Raw genomic sequence first — 10,674 nt, forward strand, 5'->3', positions numbered from 1 at the left:
CCTTAGTGCCTGGGGTCTGATCGGTCTGTGTATTTGTTTGTCTATCTGTCCGCCTTAGTGCCTGGGGTCTGACGTGTGTGTGTGTTTGTCTATCTGTCTGCCTTAGTGCCTGGGGTCTGATCGGTGTCTGTTGGTGTTTGTCTATCTGTCTGCCTCAGTGCCTGGGTTCTGATTGGTGTGTGTGTGTGTTTGTATATCTGTCTGCCTTAGTGCCTGTTGTCTGATCGGTGTGTGTGTGTGTTTGTATATCTGTCTGCCTCAGTGCCTGGGGTCTAATCGACGAGTTTGTATATCTGTCTGCCTTAGTGCCTGGGGTCTGATCGTTCTGTGCATTTGTTTGTATATCTGTCTGCCTTAGTGCCTGGGGACTGCTCGGTGTGTGTGTGTGTTTGTATATCTGTCTGCCTGAGTTCCTTGGGTGGTATCGGTGTGTGTGTGTGTTAGTCTATCTGTCTGCCTTAGTGCCTGGGGTCTGATTGGTGTATGAGTGTGTTTGTATATCTGTCTGTCTCAGTGCATGGGGTCTGATCGATGTGTCTGTGTGTTTGAATATCTGTCTCTGTGCCTGTTGTCTGATCGGTGTGTGCCTGTGTTTGTCTAACTGTCTGCCTTAGTGCCTGGGGTCTGATTGGTGTGTGTGTGTGTTTGTCTATCTGTCTGCCTCAGTGCCTGGGGTCCAACGATGTGGTTGTATATCTGTCTGCCTCAGTGCCTGCGATCTTATCGGTGTGTGTGTGTGTGTGTTTGTCTATCTGTCTGCCTCAGTGCCTGGGGTCTAATCGATGTGTATGTATATCTGTCTGCCGTAGTTCCTGAGGTCTGATCGGTGTCTGTGTGTGTTTGTATATCTTTCTGTCTCAGTGCCTGGGGTCTGATCGGTGTTTGTGTGTGATTGTATATCTGTCTGCCTTAGTGCCTGGTGTCTGATCGGTGTGTGTGTGTGTTTGTATATCTGTCTGCCTCAGTGCCTGGGGTCTAATCGACGTGTTTGTATATCTGTCTGCCTTAGTGCCTGGGATCTGATCGGTGTCTGTGGGTGTTTGTCTATTTGTCTGCCTCAGTTCCTGGGTTCTGATTGGCGTGTGTGTGAGTTTGTGTATCTGTCTGCCTTCGTGCCTGGTGTCTGTCGGTGTGTGTGTGTGTGTTTGTATATCTGTCTGCCTCAGTGCCTGGGGTCTAATCGACGTGTTTGTATATCTGTCTGCCATAGTGCCTGGGGTCTGATCGTTCTGTGCATTTGTTTGTATATCTGTCTGCCTTAGTGCCTGGGGACTGATCGGTGTGTGTGTGTGTGTTTGTATATCTGTCTGCCTGAGTGCATGCGGTCTGATTTGTGTGTGTGTGTGTGTTTGTATATCTGTCTGTTTCAGTGCCTGGGGTCTGATCGGTGTGTGTGTGTATTTGTCTATCCGTCTGCCTTTGTGCCTGGGGTCCGATCGGTGTTTGTGTGAGTTTGTCTATCTGTCTGCCTTCGTGCCTGGTTTCTGATCGGTCTGTGTATTTGTTTGTATATCTGTCTGCCTCAGTGCCTGTTGTCCAATTGTTGTGATTGCGTGTTTGTCTATCTGTCGCCTCAGTGCCTGGGGTCTTATCGGTGTTTGTGTGTGTTTCTTTATCTGTCTGCCTTAGTGCCTGGAGTCTGATCGGTGTCTGTTGGTGATGGTCTATCTGTCTGCCTCAGTGCCTGGGTTCTGATTGGTGTGTGTGTGAGTTTGTATATATGTCCGCCTTCGTGCCTGGTGTCTGATCGGTGTGTTTGTGTGTTTGTCTATCTGTCTGCCTCAGTGCCTGGGGTCTAAACGATGTATATGTATATCTGTCTGCCTCAGTACCTAGCGTCTTATCGTTGTTTGTGTGTGCTTGTCTATCTGTCTGCCTCAGTGCCTGGGGTCGATTCGATGTGTTTGTATATCTGTCTGCCTCAGTGCCTGGGGTCTTATCGATGTTTGTGTGTGTTTATCTATCTGTCTTCCTTAGTGCCTGGTGTCTGATCGGTGTTTGTGTGTGTTTGTCTATCTGTCTGCCTCAGTGCCTGGGGAGTGATTGGTGTGTGTGTGAGTTTGTATAACTGTCTGCCTCAGTGCCTGGGGTCTGATCGGTGTTTGTGTGTGTTAGTCTATCTGTCTGCCTTAGTGCCTGGGGTCCAATCGATGTGTTTGTGTGTGTTTGTCTATCTGTCTGCCTCAGTTCCTTGGGTGGTATCGGTGTGTGTGTGTGTTTGTCTATCTGTCTGCCTTAGTGCCTGTGGTCTGATTGGTGTATGAGTGTGTTTGTATATCTGTCTGTCTCAGTGCATGGGGTCTGATCGGTGTGTCTGTGTGTTTGAATATCTGTCTGTCTCTGTGCCTGTTGTCTGATCGGTGTGTGCCTGTGTTTGTCTAACTGTCTGCCTTAGTGCCTGGGGTGTGATTGGTGTGTGTGTGTGTTTGTCTATCTGTCTGCCTCAGTGCCTGGGGTCCAACGATGTGGTTGTCTATCTGTCTGCCTCAGTGCCTGCGATCTCACCGGTGTGTGTGTGTGTGTTTGTCTATCTGTCTGCCTCAGTGCCTGGGGTCTAATCGATGTGTATGTATATCTGTCTGCCGTAGTTCCTGTGGTCTGATCGGTGTCTGTGTGTGTTTGTATATCTTTCTGTCTCAGTGCCTGGGGTCTGATCGGTGTTTGTGTGCGTTTGTATATCTGTCTGCCTCAGTGCATGGGGTCAGATCGGTGTGTGTGTGTGTGTGTGTGTGTGTTTGTCTAACTGTCTGCCTTAGTGCCTGGGGTCTGATCGGTGTGTGTGTGTTTGTATATCTGTCTGCCTCAGTGCCTGGGGTCTAATCGACGTGTTTGTATATCTGTCTGCCTTGGTGCCTGGGGTCTGATCGGTGTTTGTGTGTGTTCGTCTATCAGTCTGCCTTAGTGCCTGGGGTATGATGGGTGTGTGTGTGTTTGTATATCTGTCTGCCTTAGTGCCTGGGTACTGATCGGTGTGTGTGTGTGTTTGTATATCTGTCTGCCTGAGTGCCTGGGGTCTGATTTGTGTGTGTGTGTGTGTGTATTTGTCTATCTGTCTGCCTTTGTGCCTGGTGTCTGGTTGGTCTGTGTATTTGTTTGTATATCTGTCTGCCTCAGTGCCTGTGGTCTAATTGGTGTGTTTGCCTGTTTGTCTATCTGTCTCCCTCAGTGCCTGGGGTCTTATCGGTGTTTGTGTGTGTTTCTCTATCTGTCTGCATTAGTGCCTGGGGTCTGATCGGTATCTGTTGGTGATGGTCTATCTGTCTGCCTCAGTGCCTGGGTTCTGATTTGTGTGTGTGTGAGTTTGTATATCTGTCTGCCTTAGTGCCTGGTGTCTGATCGGTGTGTTTGTGTGTTTGTATATCTGTCTGCCTCAGTGCCTGGGGTCTAATCGTTGTGTGTGTGTGTTTGTCTATCTGTCTGCCTCAGTGCCTGGGGTCGATTCGATGTGTTTGTATATCTGTCTGCCTCGGTGCCTGGGGTCTTATCGATGTTTTTGTGTGTCTGTCTATCTGTCTTCCTTGGTGCCTGGGGTCTGATCGGTGTTTGTGTGTGTTTGTCTATCTGTCTGCCTCAGTGCCTGGGGACTGATTGGTTTGTGTGTGAGTTTGTATATCTGTCTGTCTCAGTGCCTGGGGTCTGATCGGTGTTTGTGTGTGTTTGTCTATCTGTATGCCTCAGTGCCTTGGGTGGTATCGGTGTGTGTGTGTGTGTTTGTCTATCTGTCTGCCTTCGTGCCTGGGGTCTGATTGGTGTATGAGTGTGTTTGTCTATCTGTCTGCCTCAGTGCCTGTTGTCTAATTGGTGTGTTTGCGTGTTTGTCTGTCTATCTGCCTTAGTGCCGGGGTACTGATCGGTGTGTGTGTGTGTTTGTGTATCTGTCTGCCTCAGTGCCTGGGGTCTAATCGACGTGTTTGTAGATCTGTCTTCCTTAGTGCCTGGTGTCTGATCGTTGTGTGTGTGTGTTTGTCCATCTGTCTGCCTCAGTGCCTGGGGACTGATTGGTGTGTGTGTGAGTTTGTATAACTGACTGCCTTAGTGCCTGGGGTCTGATCGGTGTCTGTGTCTGTTTGTATATCTGTCTGTCTCAGTGCCTGGGGTCTGATCGGTGTTTGTGTGTGTTTGTCTATCTGTATGCCTCAGTGCCTTGGGTGTATCGGTGTGTGTGTGTGTTTGTCTATCTGTCTGCCTTAGTCCCTGGGGTCTGATCGGTGTCTGAGTCTGTTTGTATATCTGTCTGTCTCAGTGCATGGGTTCTGATCCGTGTGTCTGTGTGTTTGTATATCTGTCTGTCTCTGTGCCTGTTGTCTGATCGGTGTGTGCCTGTGCTTGTCTATCTGTTTGCATTAGTGCCTGTTGTCTGATTGGCGTGTGTGTGTGTTTGTCGATCTGTCTGCCTCAGTGCCTGGGGTCGAACGATGTGGTTGTCTATCTGTCTCCCTCAGTGCCTGGGGTCTGATTGGTGTCTGTTGGTGATGGTCTATCTGTCTGCCTCAGTGCCTGGGTTCTGATTGGTGTGTGTGTGAGTTTGTATATCTGTCTGCCTTAGTGCCTGGTGTCTGATCGGTGTGTTTGTGTATTTGTATATCTGTCTGCCTCAGAGCCTGGGGTCTAATCGGTGTGTGTGTGTGTTTGTCTATTTGTCTGCCTCAGTGCCTGGGGTCGATTCGATGTGTTTGTATATCTGTCTGCCTCGGTGCCTAGGGTCTTATCGATGTTTGTGTGTTTTTGTCTGTCTTCCTTAGTGCCTGGGGTCTGATAGGTGTTTGTGTGTGTTTGTCTATCTCTCTGCCTCAGTGCCTGGGGAATGATTGGTGTGTGTGTGAGTTTGTATAACTGTCTGCCTGAGTGCCTGGGGTCTGATCGGTGTCTGTGTCTGTTTGTATATATGTCTGTCTCAGTGCCTGGGGTCTGATCGGTGTTTGTGTGTGTTTGTCTATCTGTCTGCCTCAGTGCCTGGGGTCTAATCGATGTGTTTGTGTGTGTTTGTCTATCTGTATGCCTCAGTGCCTTGGGTGGTATCGCTGTGTGTGTGTGTGTTTGTCTATCTGTCTGCCTTCGTGCCTGGGGTCTGATTGGTGCATGTGTGTGTTTGTCTATCTTTCTGCCTCACTGCCAGGGGTCGAACGACGTGGTTGTAAATCTGTCTGCCACAGTGCCTGCGATCTTCTCGGTGTTTGTGTGTGTTTGTCGATCTGTCTGCCTCAGTGCCTGCGGTCTAATCGATGTGTATGTATATCTGTCTGCCTTAGTTCCTGGGGTCTGATCGGTGTCTGTGTGTGTTTGTATATCTTTCTGTCTCAGTGCCTGGGGTCTGATCGGTGTTTGTGTGTGTTTGTATATCTGTCTGCCTCAGTGCCTGGGGTCAGATCGGTGTGTGTGTGTGTGTGTTTGTCTAACTGTCTGCCTTAGTGCCTGGGGTCTTATCGGTGTTTGTGTGTGTTTCTCTATCTGTCTGCATTGGTGCCTGGGGTCTGATCGGTGTCTGTTGGTGATGGTCTATCAGTCTGCCTCAGTGCCTGGGTTCTGATTGGTGTGTGTGTGAGTTTGCATATCTGTCTGCCTCAGTGCCTGGTGTCTGATCGGTGCGTTTGTGTGTTTGTATATCTGTCTGCCTCAGTGCCTGGCGTCTAATCGTTGTGTGTGTGTGTTTGTCTATCTGTCTGCCTCAGTGCCTGGGGTCGATTCGATGTGTTTGTATATCTGTCTGCCTCGGTGCCTGGGGTCTTATCGATGTTTGTGTGTGTTTGTCTATCTGTCTTCCTTGGTGCCTGGGGTTTGATCGGTGTTTGTGTGTGTTTGTCTATCTGTCTGCCTCAGTGCCTGGGGACTGATTGGTGTGTGTGTGAGGTTGTATAACTGTCTGCCTTAGTGCCTGGGTTCTGATAGGTGTCTGTGTCTGTTTGTATATCTGTCTGTCTCAGTGCCTGGGGTCTGATCGGTGTTTGTGTGTGTTTGTCTATCTGTCTGCCTCAGTGCCTGGGCCGAATCGATGTGTTTGTGTGTGTTTGTCTATCTGTATGCCTCAGTGCCTTGGGTGGTATCGGTGTGTGTGTGTGTGTTTGTCTATCTGTCTGCCTTAGTGCCTGGGGTCTGATCGGTGTCTGAGTTTGTTTGTATATCTGTCTGTCTCAGTGCATGGGGTCTGATCGATGTGTCTGTGTGTTTGTATATCTGTCTGTCTCTGTGCCTGTTGTCTGATCGGTGCGTGCCTGTGCTTGTCTAACTGTCTGCCTTAGTGCCTGGGGTCTGATTGGTGTGTGTGTGTGTTTGTCTATCTGTATGCCTCAGTGCCTGGGGTCTAACGATGTGGTTGTATATTTGTCTGCCTGAGTGCATGTGGTCTGATTTGTGTGTGTGTGTGTGTGTGTGTGTGTGTGTTTGTATATCTGTCTGTGTCAGTGCCTGGGGTCTGATCGGTGTTTGTGTGAGTTTGTCCATCTGTCTGCCTTTGTGCCTGGTTTCTGATCGGTCTGTGTATTTGTTTGCATATCTGTCTGCCTCAGTGCCTGGGGTCTTATCGGTGTCAGTGTCTGTTTGTATATCTGTCTTCCTTAGTGCCTGGGGTCTGATCGGTGTTTGTGTGTGTTTGTCTACCTGTCTGCCTCAGTGCCGGGGGTCTAATCGATGTGTTTGTATATCTGTCTGCCTCAGTGCCTGGGGTCTGATCGGTGTGTGTGTTTGTTTGTATATCTGTCTGCCTCAGCGCCTGGGGTCCAAACGATGTGTATGTATATCTGACTGCCTTAGTGCCTGGGGTCTGATTTATGTGTGTTTGTGTGTTTGTATATATGTCTGTCTCAGTGCCTTGGGTCTGATGGGTGTATGAGTGTGTTTGTATATCTGTCTGTCTCAGTGCTTGGGGTCTGATCGGTGAGTCTGTGTGTTTGTATATCTGTCTGCCTCAGTGCCTGGGGTCTGATCGGTGTACGTGTGTGTTTGTCTATCCGTCTGCCTTATTGCCGGGTGTCTGATCGGTGCTTGTGTGTGTTCGTCTATCAATCTGCCTTCGTGCCTGGGGTATGATGGGTGCGTGTGTGTGTTTGTATATCTCTCTGCCTCAGTTCCTGGGGTCTAATCGATGTGTTTGTATATCTGTCTGCCTCAGTGCCTGGGGTCTTATCGGTGTGTGTGTCTGTATCTGTATCTGTCAGCCTCAGTGCCTGGTGTCTGATCGGTGTGTGTGTGTGTTTGTATATCTCTCTGCCTCAGTTCCTGGGGTCTAATCGATGTGTTTGTATATCTGTCTGCCTCAGTGCCTGGGTTCTTATCGGTGTTTGTGTGTGTTTGTCTATCTGTCTTCCTCAGTGCCTGGGGTCTAATCGATGTGTTTGTCTATCTGTCTGCCTTAGTGCTTGGGGTCTGATCGGTGTCTGTGTGTGTTTATATATCTGTCTGTCTCTGTGCCTGGGGTCTGATCGGTGTCTGTGTGTGTGTGTTTGTCTATCTGTCTGCCTCAGTGCCTGGGGACTGATTGGTGTGTGTGTGAGTTTGTATATCTGTCTGCCTCAGTGCCTGGTGTCCAATCGATGTGTTTGTGTGTGTTTGTCTATCTGTATGCCTCAGTGCCTTGGGTGGTATCGGTGTGTGTGTGTGTTTGTCTATCTGTCTGTTTTAGTGCCTGGCGTATGATCGGTGTATGAGTGTGTTTGTATATCTGTCTGTCTCAGTGCTTGGGGTCTGATCGGTGAGTCTGTGTGTTTGTATATCTGTCTGCCTCAGTGCATGGGGTCAGATCGGTGTGTCTGTGTGTATGTTTGTCTAACTGTCTGCCTTATTGCCGGGTGTCTGATCGGTGCTTGTGTGTGTTCGTCTATCAATCTGCCTTCGTGCCTGGGGTATGATCGGTGTCTGTGTGTGTTTGTATATCTTTCTGTCTCAGTGCCTGGGGTCTGATCGGTGTTTGTGTGTGTTTGTATATCTGTCTGCCTCAGTGCATGGGGTCAGATCGGTGTGTCTGTGTGTGTGTTTGTCTAACTGTCTGCCTCAGTGCCTGGGGTCTGATCGGTGTGTGTGTGTGTGTGATTGTATATCTGTCTGCCTTAGTGTTTGGGGTCCAATCGATGTGTTTGTATATCTGTCTGCCTTAGTGCCTGGGGTCTGATCGGTGTCTGTGGGTGTTTGTCTATCAGTCTGCCTCAGTGCCTCGGTTCTGATTGGTGTGTGTGTGAGTTTGCATATCTGTCTGCCGTAGTGCCTGGTGTCTGATCGGTGTGTGTGTGTGTTTTTTTATCTGTCTGCCTCAGTGCCTGGTGTCTGATCGGTGTTTGTGTGTGTTTGTATGACTGTCTGTCTCAGTGCCTGTTGTCTGATCGGTGTGTTCCTGTTTTTGTTTATCTGTCTGCCTTAGTTCCTGTGGCCTGATTGGTGTGTTCCTGTGTTTGTCTTTCTGTCTGCCTTAGTGCCTGGGTTTCGGATTGGTGTGTGTGTGTTTGTATATCTGTCTGCCTCAGTGCCTGTGGTCTGTTCGGTGTGTGTGTCTGCTTCCATATCTGTCTACCTCAGTGCCTGGTGTCTGATCGGAGTGTGTGTGTGTTTGTATATCTGTCTGCCTTAGTGCCTGTGGTGTGATCGGTGTGCGTGTGTGTTTGTATATCTGTCTGCCTTAGTGCCTGAGGTCTGATCGTTGTGTGTGTGTGTGTTTGTACATCTGTCTGCCTTAGTGCCTGGGGTGTGATCGGTTTGCGTGTCTGTTTGTACATCTGTCTGCCTCAGTGCCTGGGGTCAGATAGATTTGTTTGTTTATCTGTCTGCCTCAGTGCCTGGGGTCTTGTCGGTGTTTGTGTGCGTTTGTCTATCTGTCTGCCTCAGTGCCTGGGGTCTAATCGATGTGTTTGTATATCTGTCTGCCTGAGTGCCTAGGGTCTGATCGGTGTCTGTGTGTGTTTGTCTATCTGTCTGCCTCAGTGCCTGGGGTCTACTCGATGTGTTTGCATATCTGTCTGTCTCAGTGCCTGAGGTCTGATGGGTGCGTGTGTTTGTTTGTCTATCTGTCTCTCTCAGTGCCTGGTGTCTGATCGGTGTTTGTGTGTGTTTGTATAACTGTCTGTCTCAGTGCCTGGTGTCTGATCGGTGTGTTCCTGCGTTTGTCTATCTGTCTGCCTTAGTTCATGGGGCATGATTGGTGTGTGTGTGTGTTTGTCTATCTGCCTGCCTTAGTGCCTGGGGACTGATCGGTGTGTGTGTGTGTGTGTGTTTGTCTATCTGCCTGCCTTAGTGCCTGGGATTCGGATTGGTGTGTGTGTGTTTGTATATCTGTCTGCCTCAGTGCCTGTGGTCTGATCGGTGTGTGTGTCTTCTTCTATGTCTGTCTACCTCAGTGCCTGGTGTCTGATCGGTGTGTGTGTGTGTTTGTCTATCTGTCTACCTCAGTGCCTGGTGTCTGATCGGTGTGTGTGTGAGTTTGTCTATCTGTCTGCCTCAGTGCCTGGGGTCTAATCGATGTGTTTGTATATCTGTCTGCCTCTGTGCTTGGGATCTTATCGGTGTTTGTGTCTATTTGTCCATCTGTCTGCCTCAGTGCCTGGGGTCTAATCGATGTGTTTGTCTATCTGTCTGCCTCAGTGCCTGGGGTCTGATCGGTGTCTGTGTGTGTGTTTGTCTATCTGTCTGCTTTGGTGCCTGGGTTTCGGAATGGTGTGTGTGTGTTTGTCTATCTGTCTGCCTCAGTGCCTGGCGTCTGATCGGTGTCTGTGTGTGTTTGTATATCAGTCTGTCTCAGTGCCTGTGGACTGATCGGTGTCTGTGTGTGTGTTTGTCTATCTGTCTGCTTTAGTGCCTGGGTTTCGGATTGGTGTGTGTGTGTTTGTCTATCTGTCTGCCTCAGTGACTGGGGTCTAATCGATGTGTTTGTATATCTGTCTGCCTCAGTGCCTGGGGTCTTATCGGTGTTTGTGTGTGTTTGTCTATCAGTCTGCCTTAGTGCCTGTGGTCTGATCGGTGTCTGTGTGTGTTTGTATATCTGTCTGTCTCAGTGCCTGGGGTCTGATCGGTGCATGTGTTTATTTGTATATCTGTCTGCCTGAGTGCCTGGGGTTCTGATGGGTGTGTGTGTATGTTTGTATAACTGTCTGTCTCAGTGCCTGGTGTCTGATCGGTGTGTTCCTGTGTTTGTCTATCTGTCTGCCTTTGTTCCTGGGGTCTGATCGGTGTGTGTGTGTGTTTGTATATCTGTCTGCCTTAGTGCCTGTGGTCTGATCGGTGTGCGTGTGTGTTTGTATATCTGTCTGCCTTAGTGCCTGGGGTCTGATCGTTGTGTGTGTGTGTGTGTTTGTACATCTTTCTGCCTTAGTGCCTGGGGTGCGATCGGTTTGCGTGTCTGTTTGTATATCTGTCTGCCTCAGTGACTGGGGTCTAATCGACGTGTTTGTATATCTGTCTGCCTCAGTGCCTGGGGTCTTATCGGTGTTTGTGTGTGTTTGTCTATCAGTCTGCCTTAGTGCCTGGGGTCTGATCGGTGTCTGTGTGTGTTTGTATATCTGTCTGCCTCAGTGCCTGGGGTCTACTCGACGTGTTTGCATATCTGTCTGTCTCAGTGCCTGAGGTCTGATGGGTGCGTGTGTTTGTTTGTCTATCTGTCTGTCTCATTGCCTGGTGTCTGATCGGTGTCTGTGTGTGTTTGTCTATCTGTCTGCCTCAGTGCCTGGTGTCTAATCGATGTGTTTGCATATCTGTCTG

This window comes from Heterodontus francisci, chromosome 21 (assembly GCF_036365525.1).
Source record: "Heterodontus francisci isolate sHetFra1 chromosome 21, sHetFra1.hap1, whole genome shotgun sequence".
Classification (NCBI taxonomy): Eukaryota; Metazoa; Chordata; class Chondrichthyes; order Heterodontiformes; family Heterodontidae; genus Heterodontus; species Heterodontus francisci.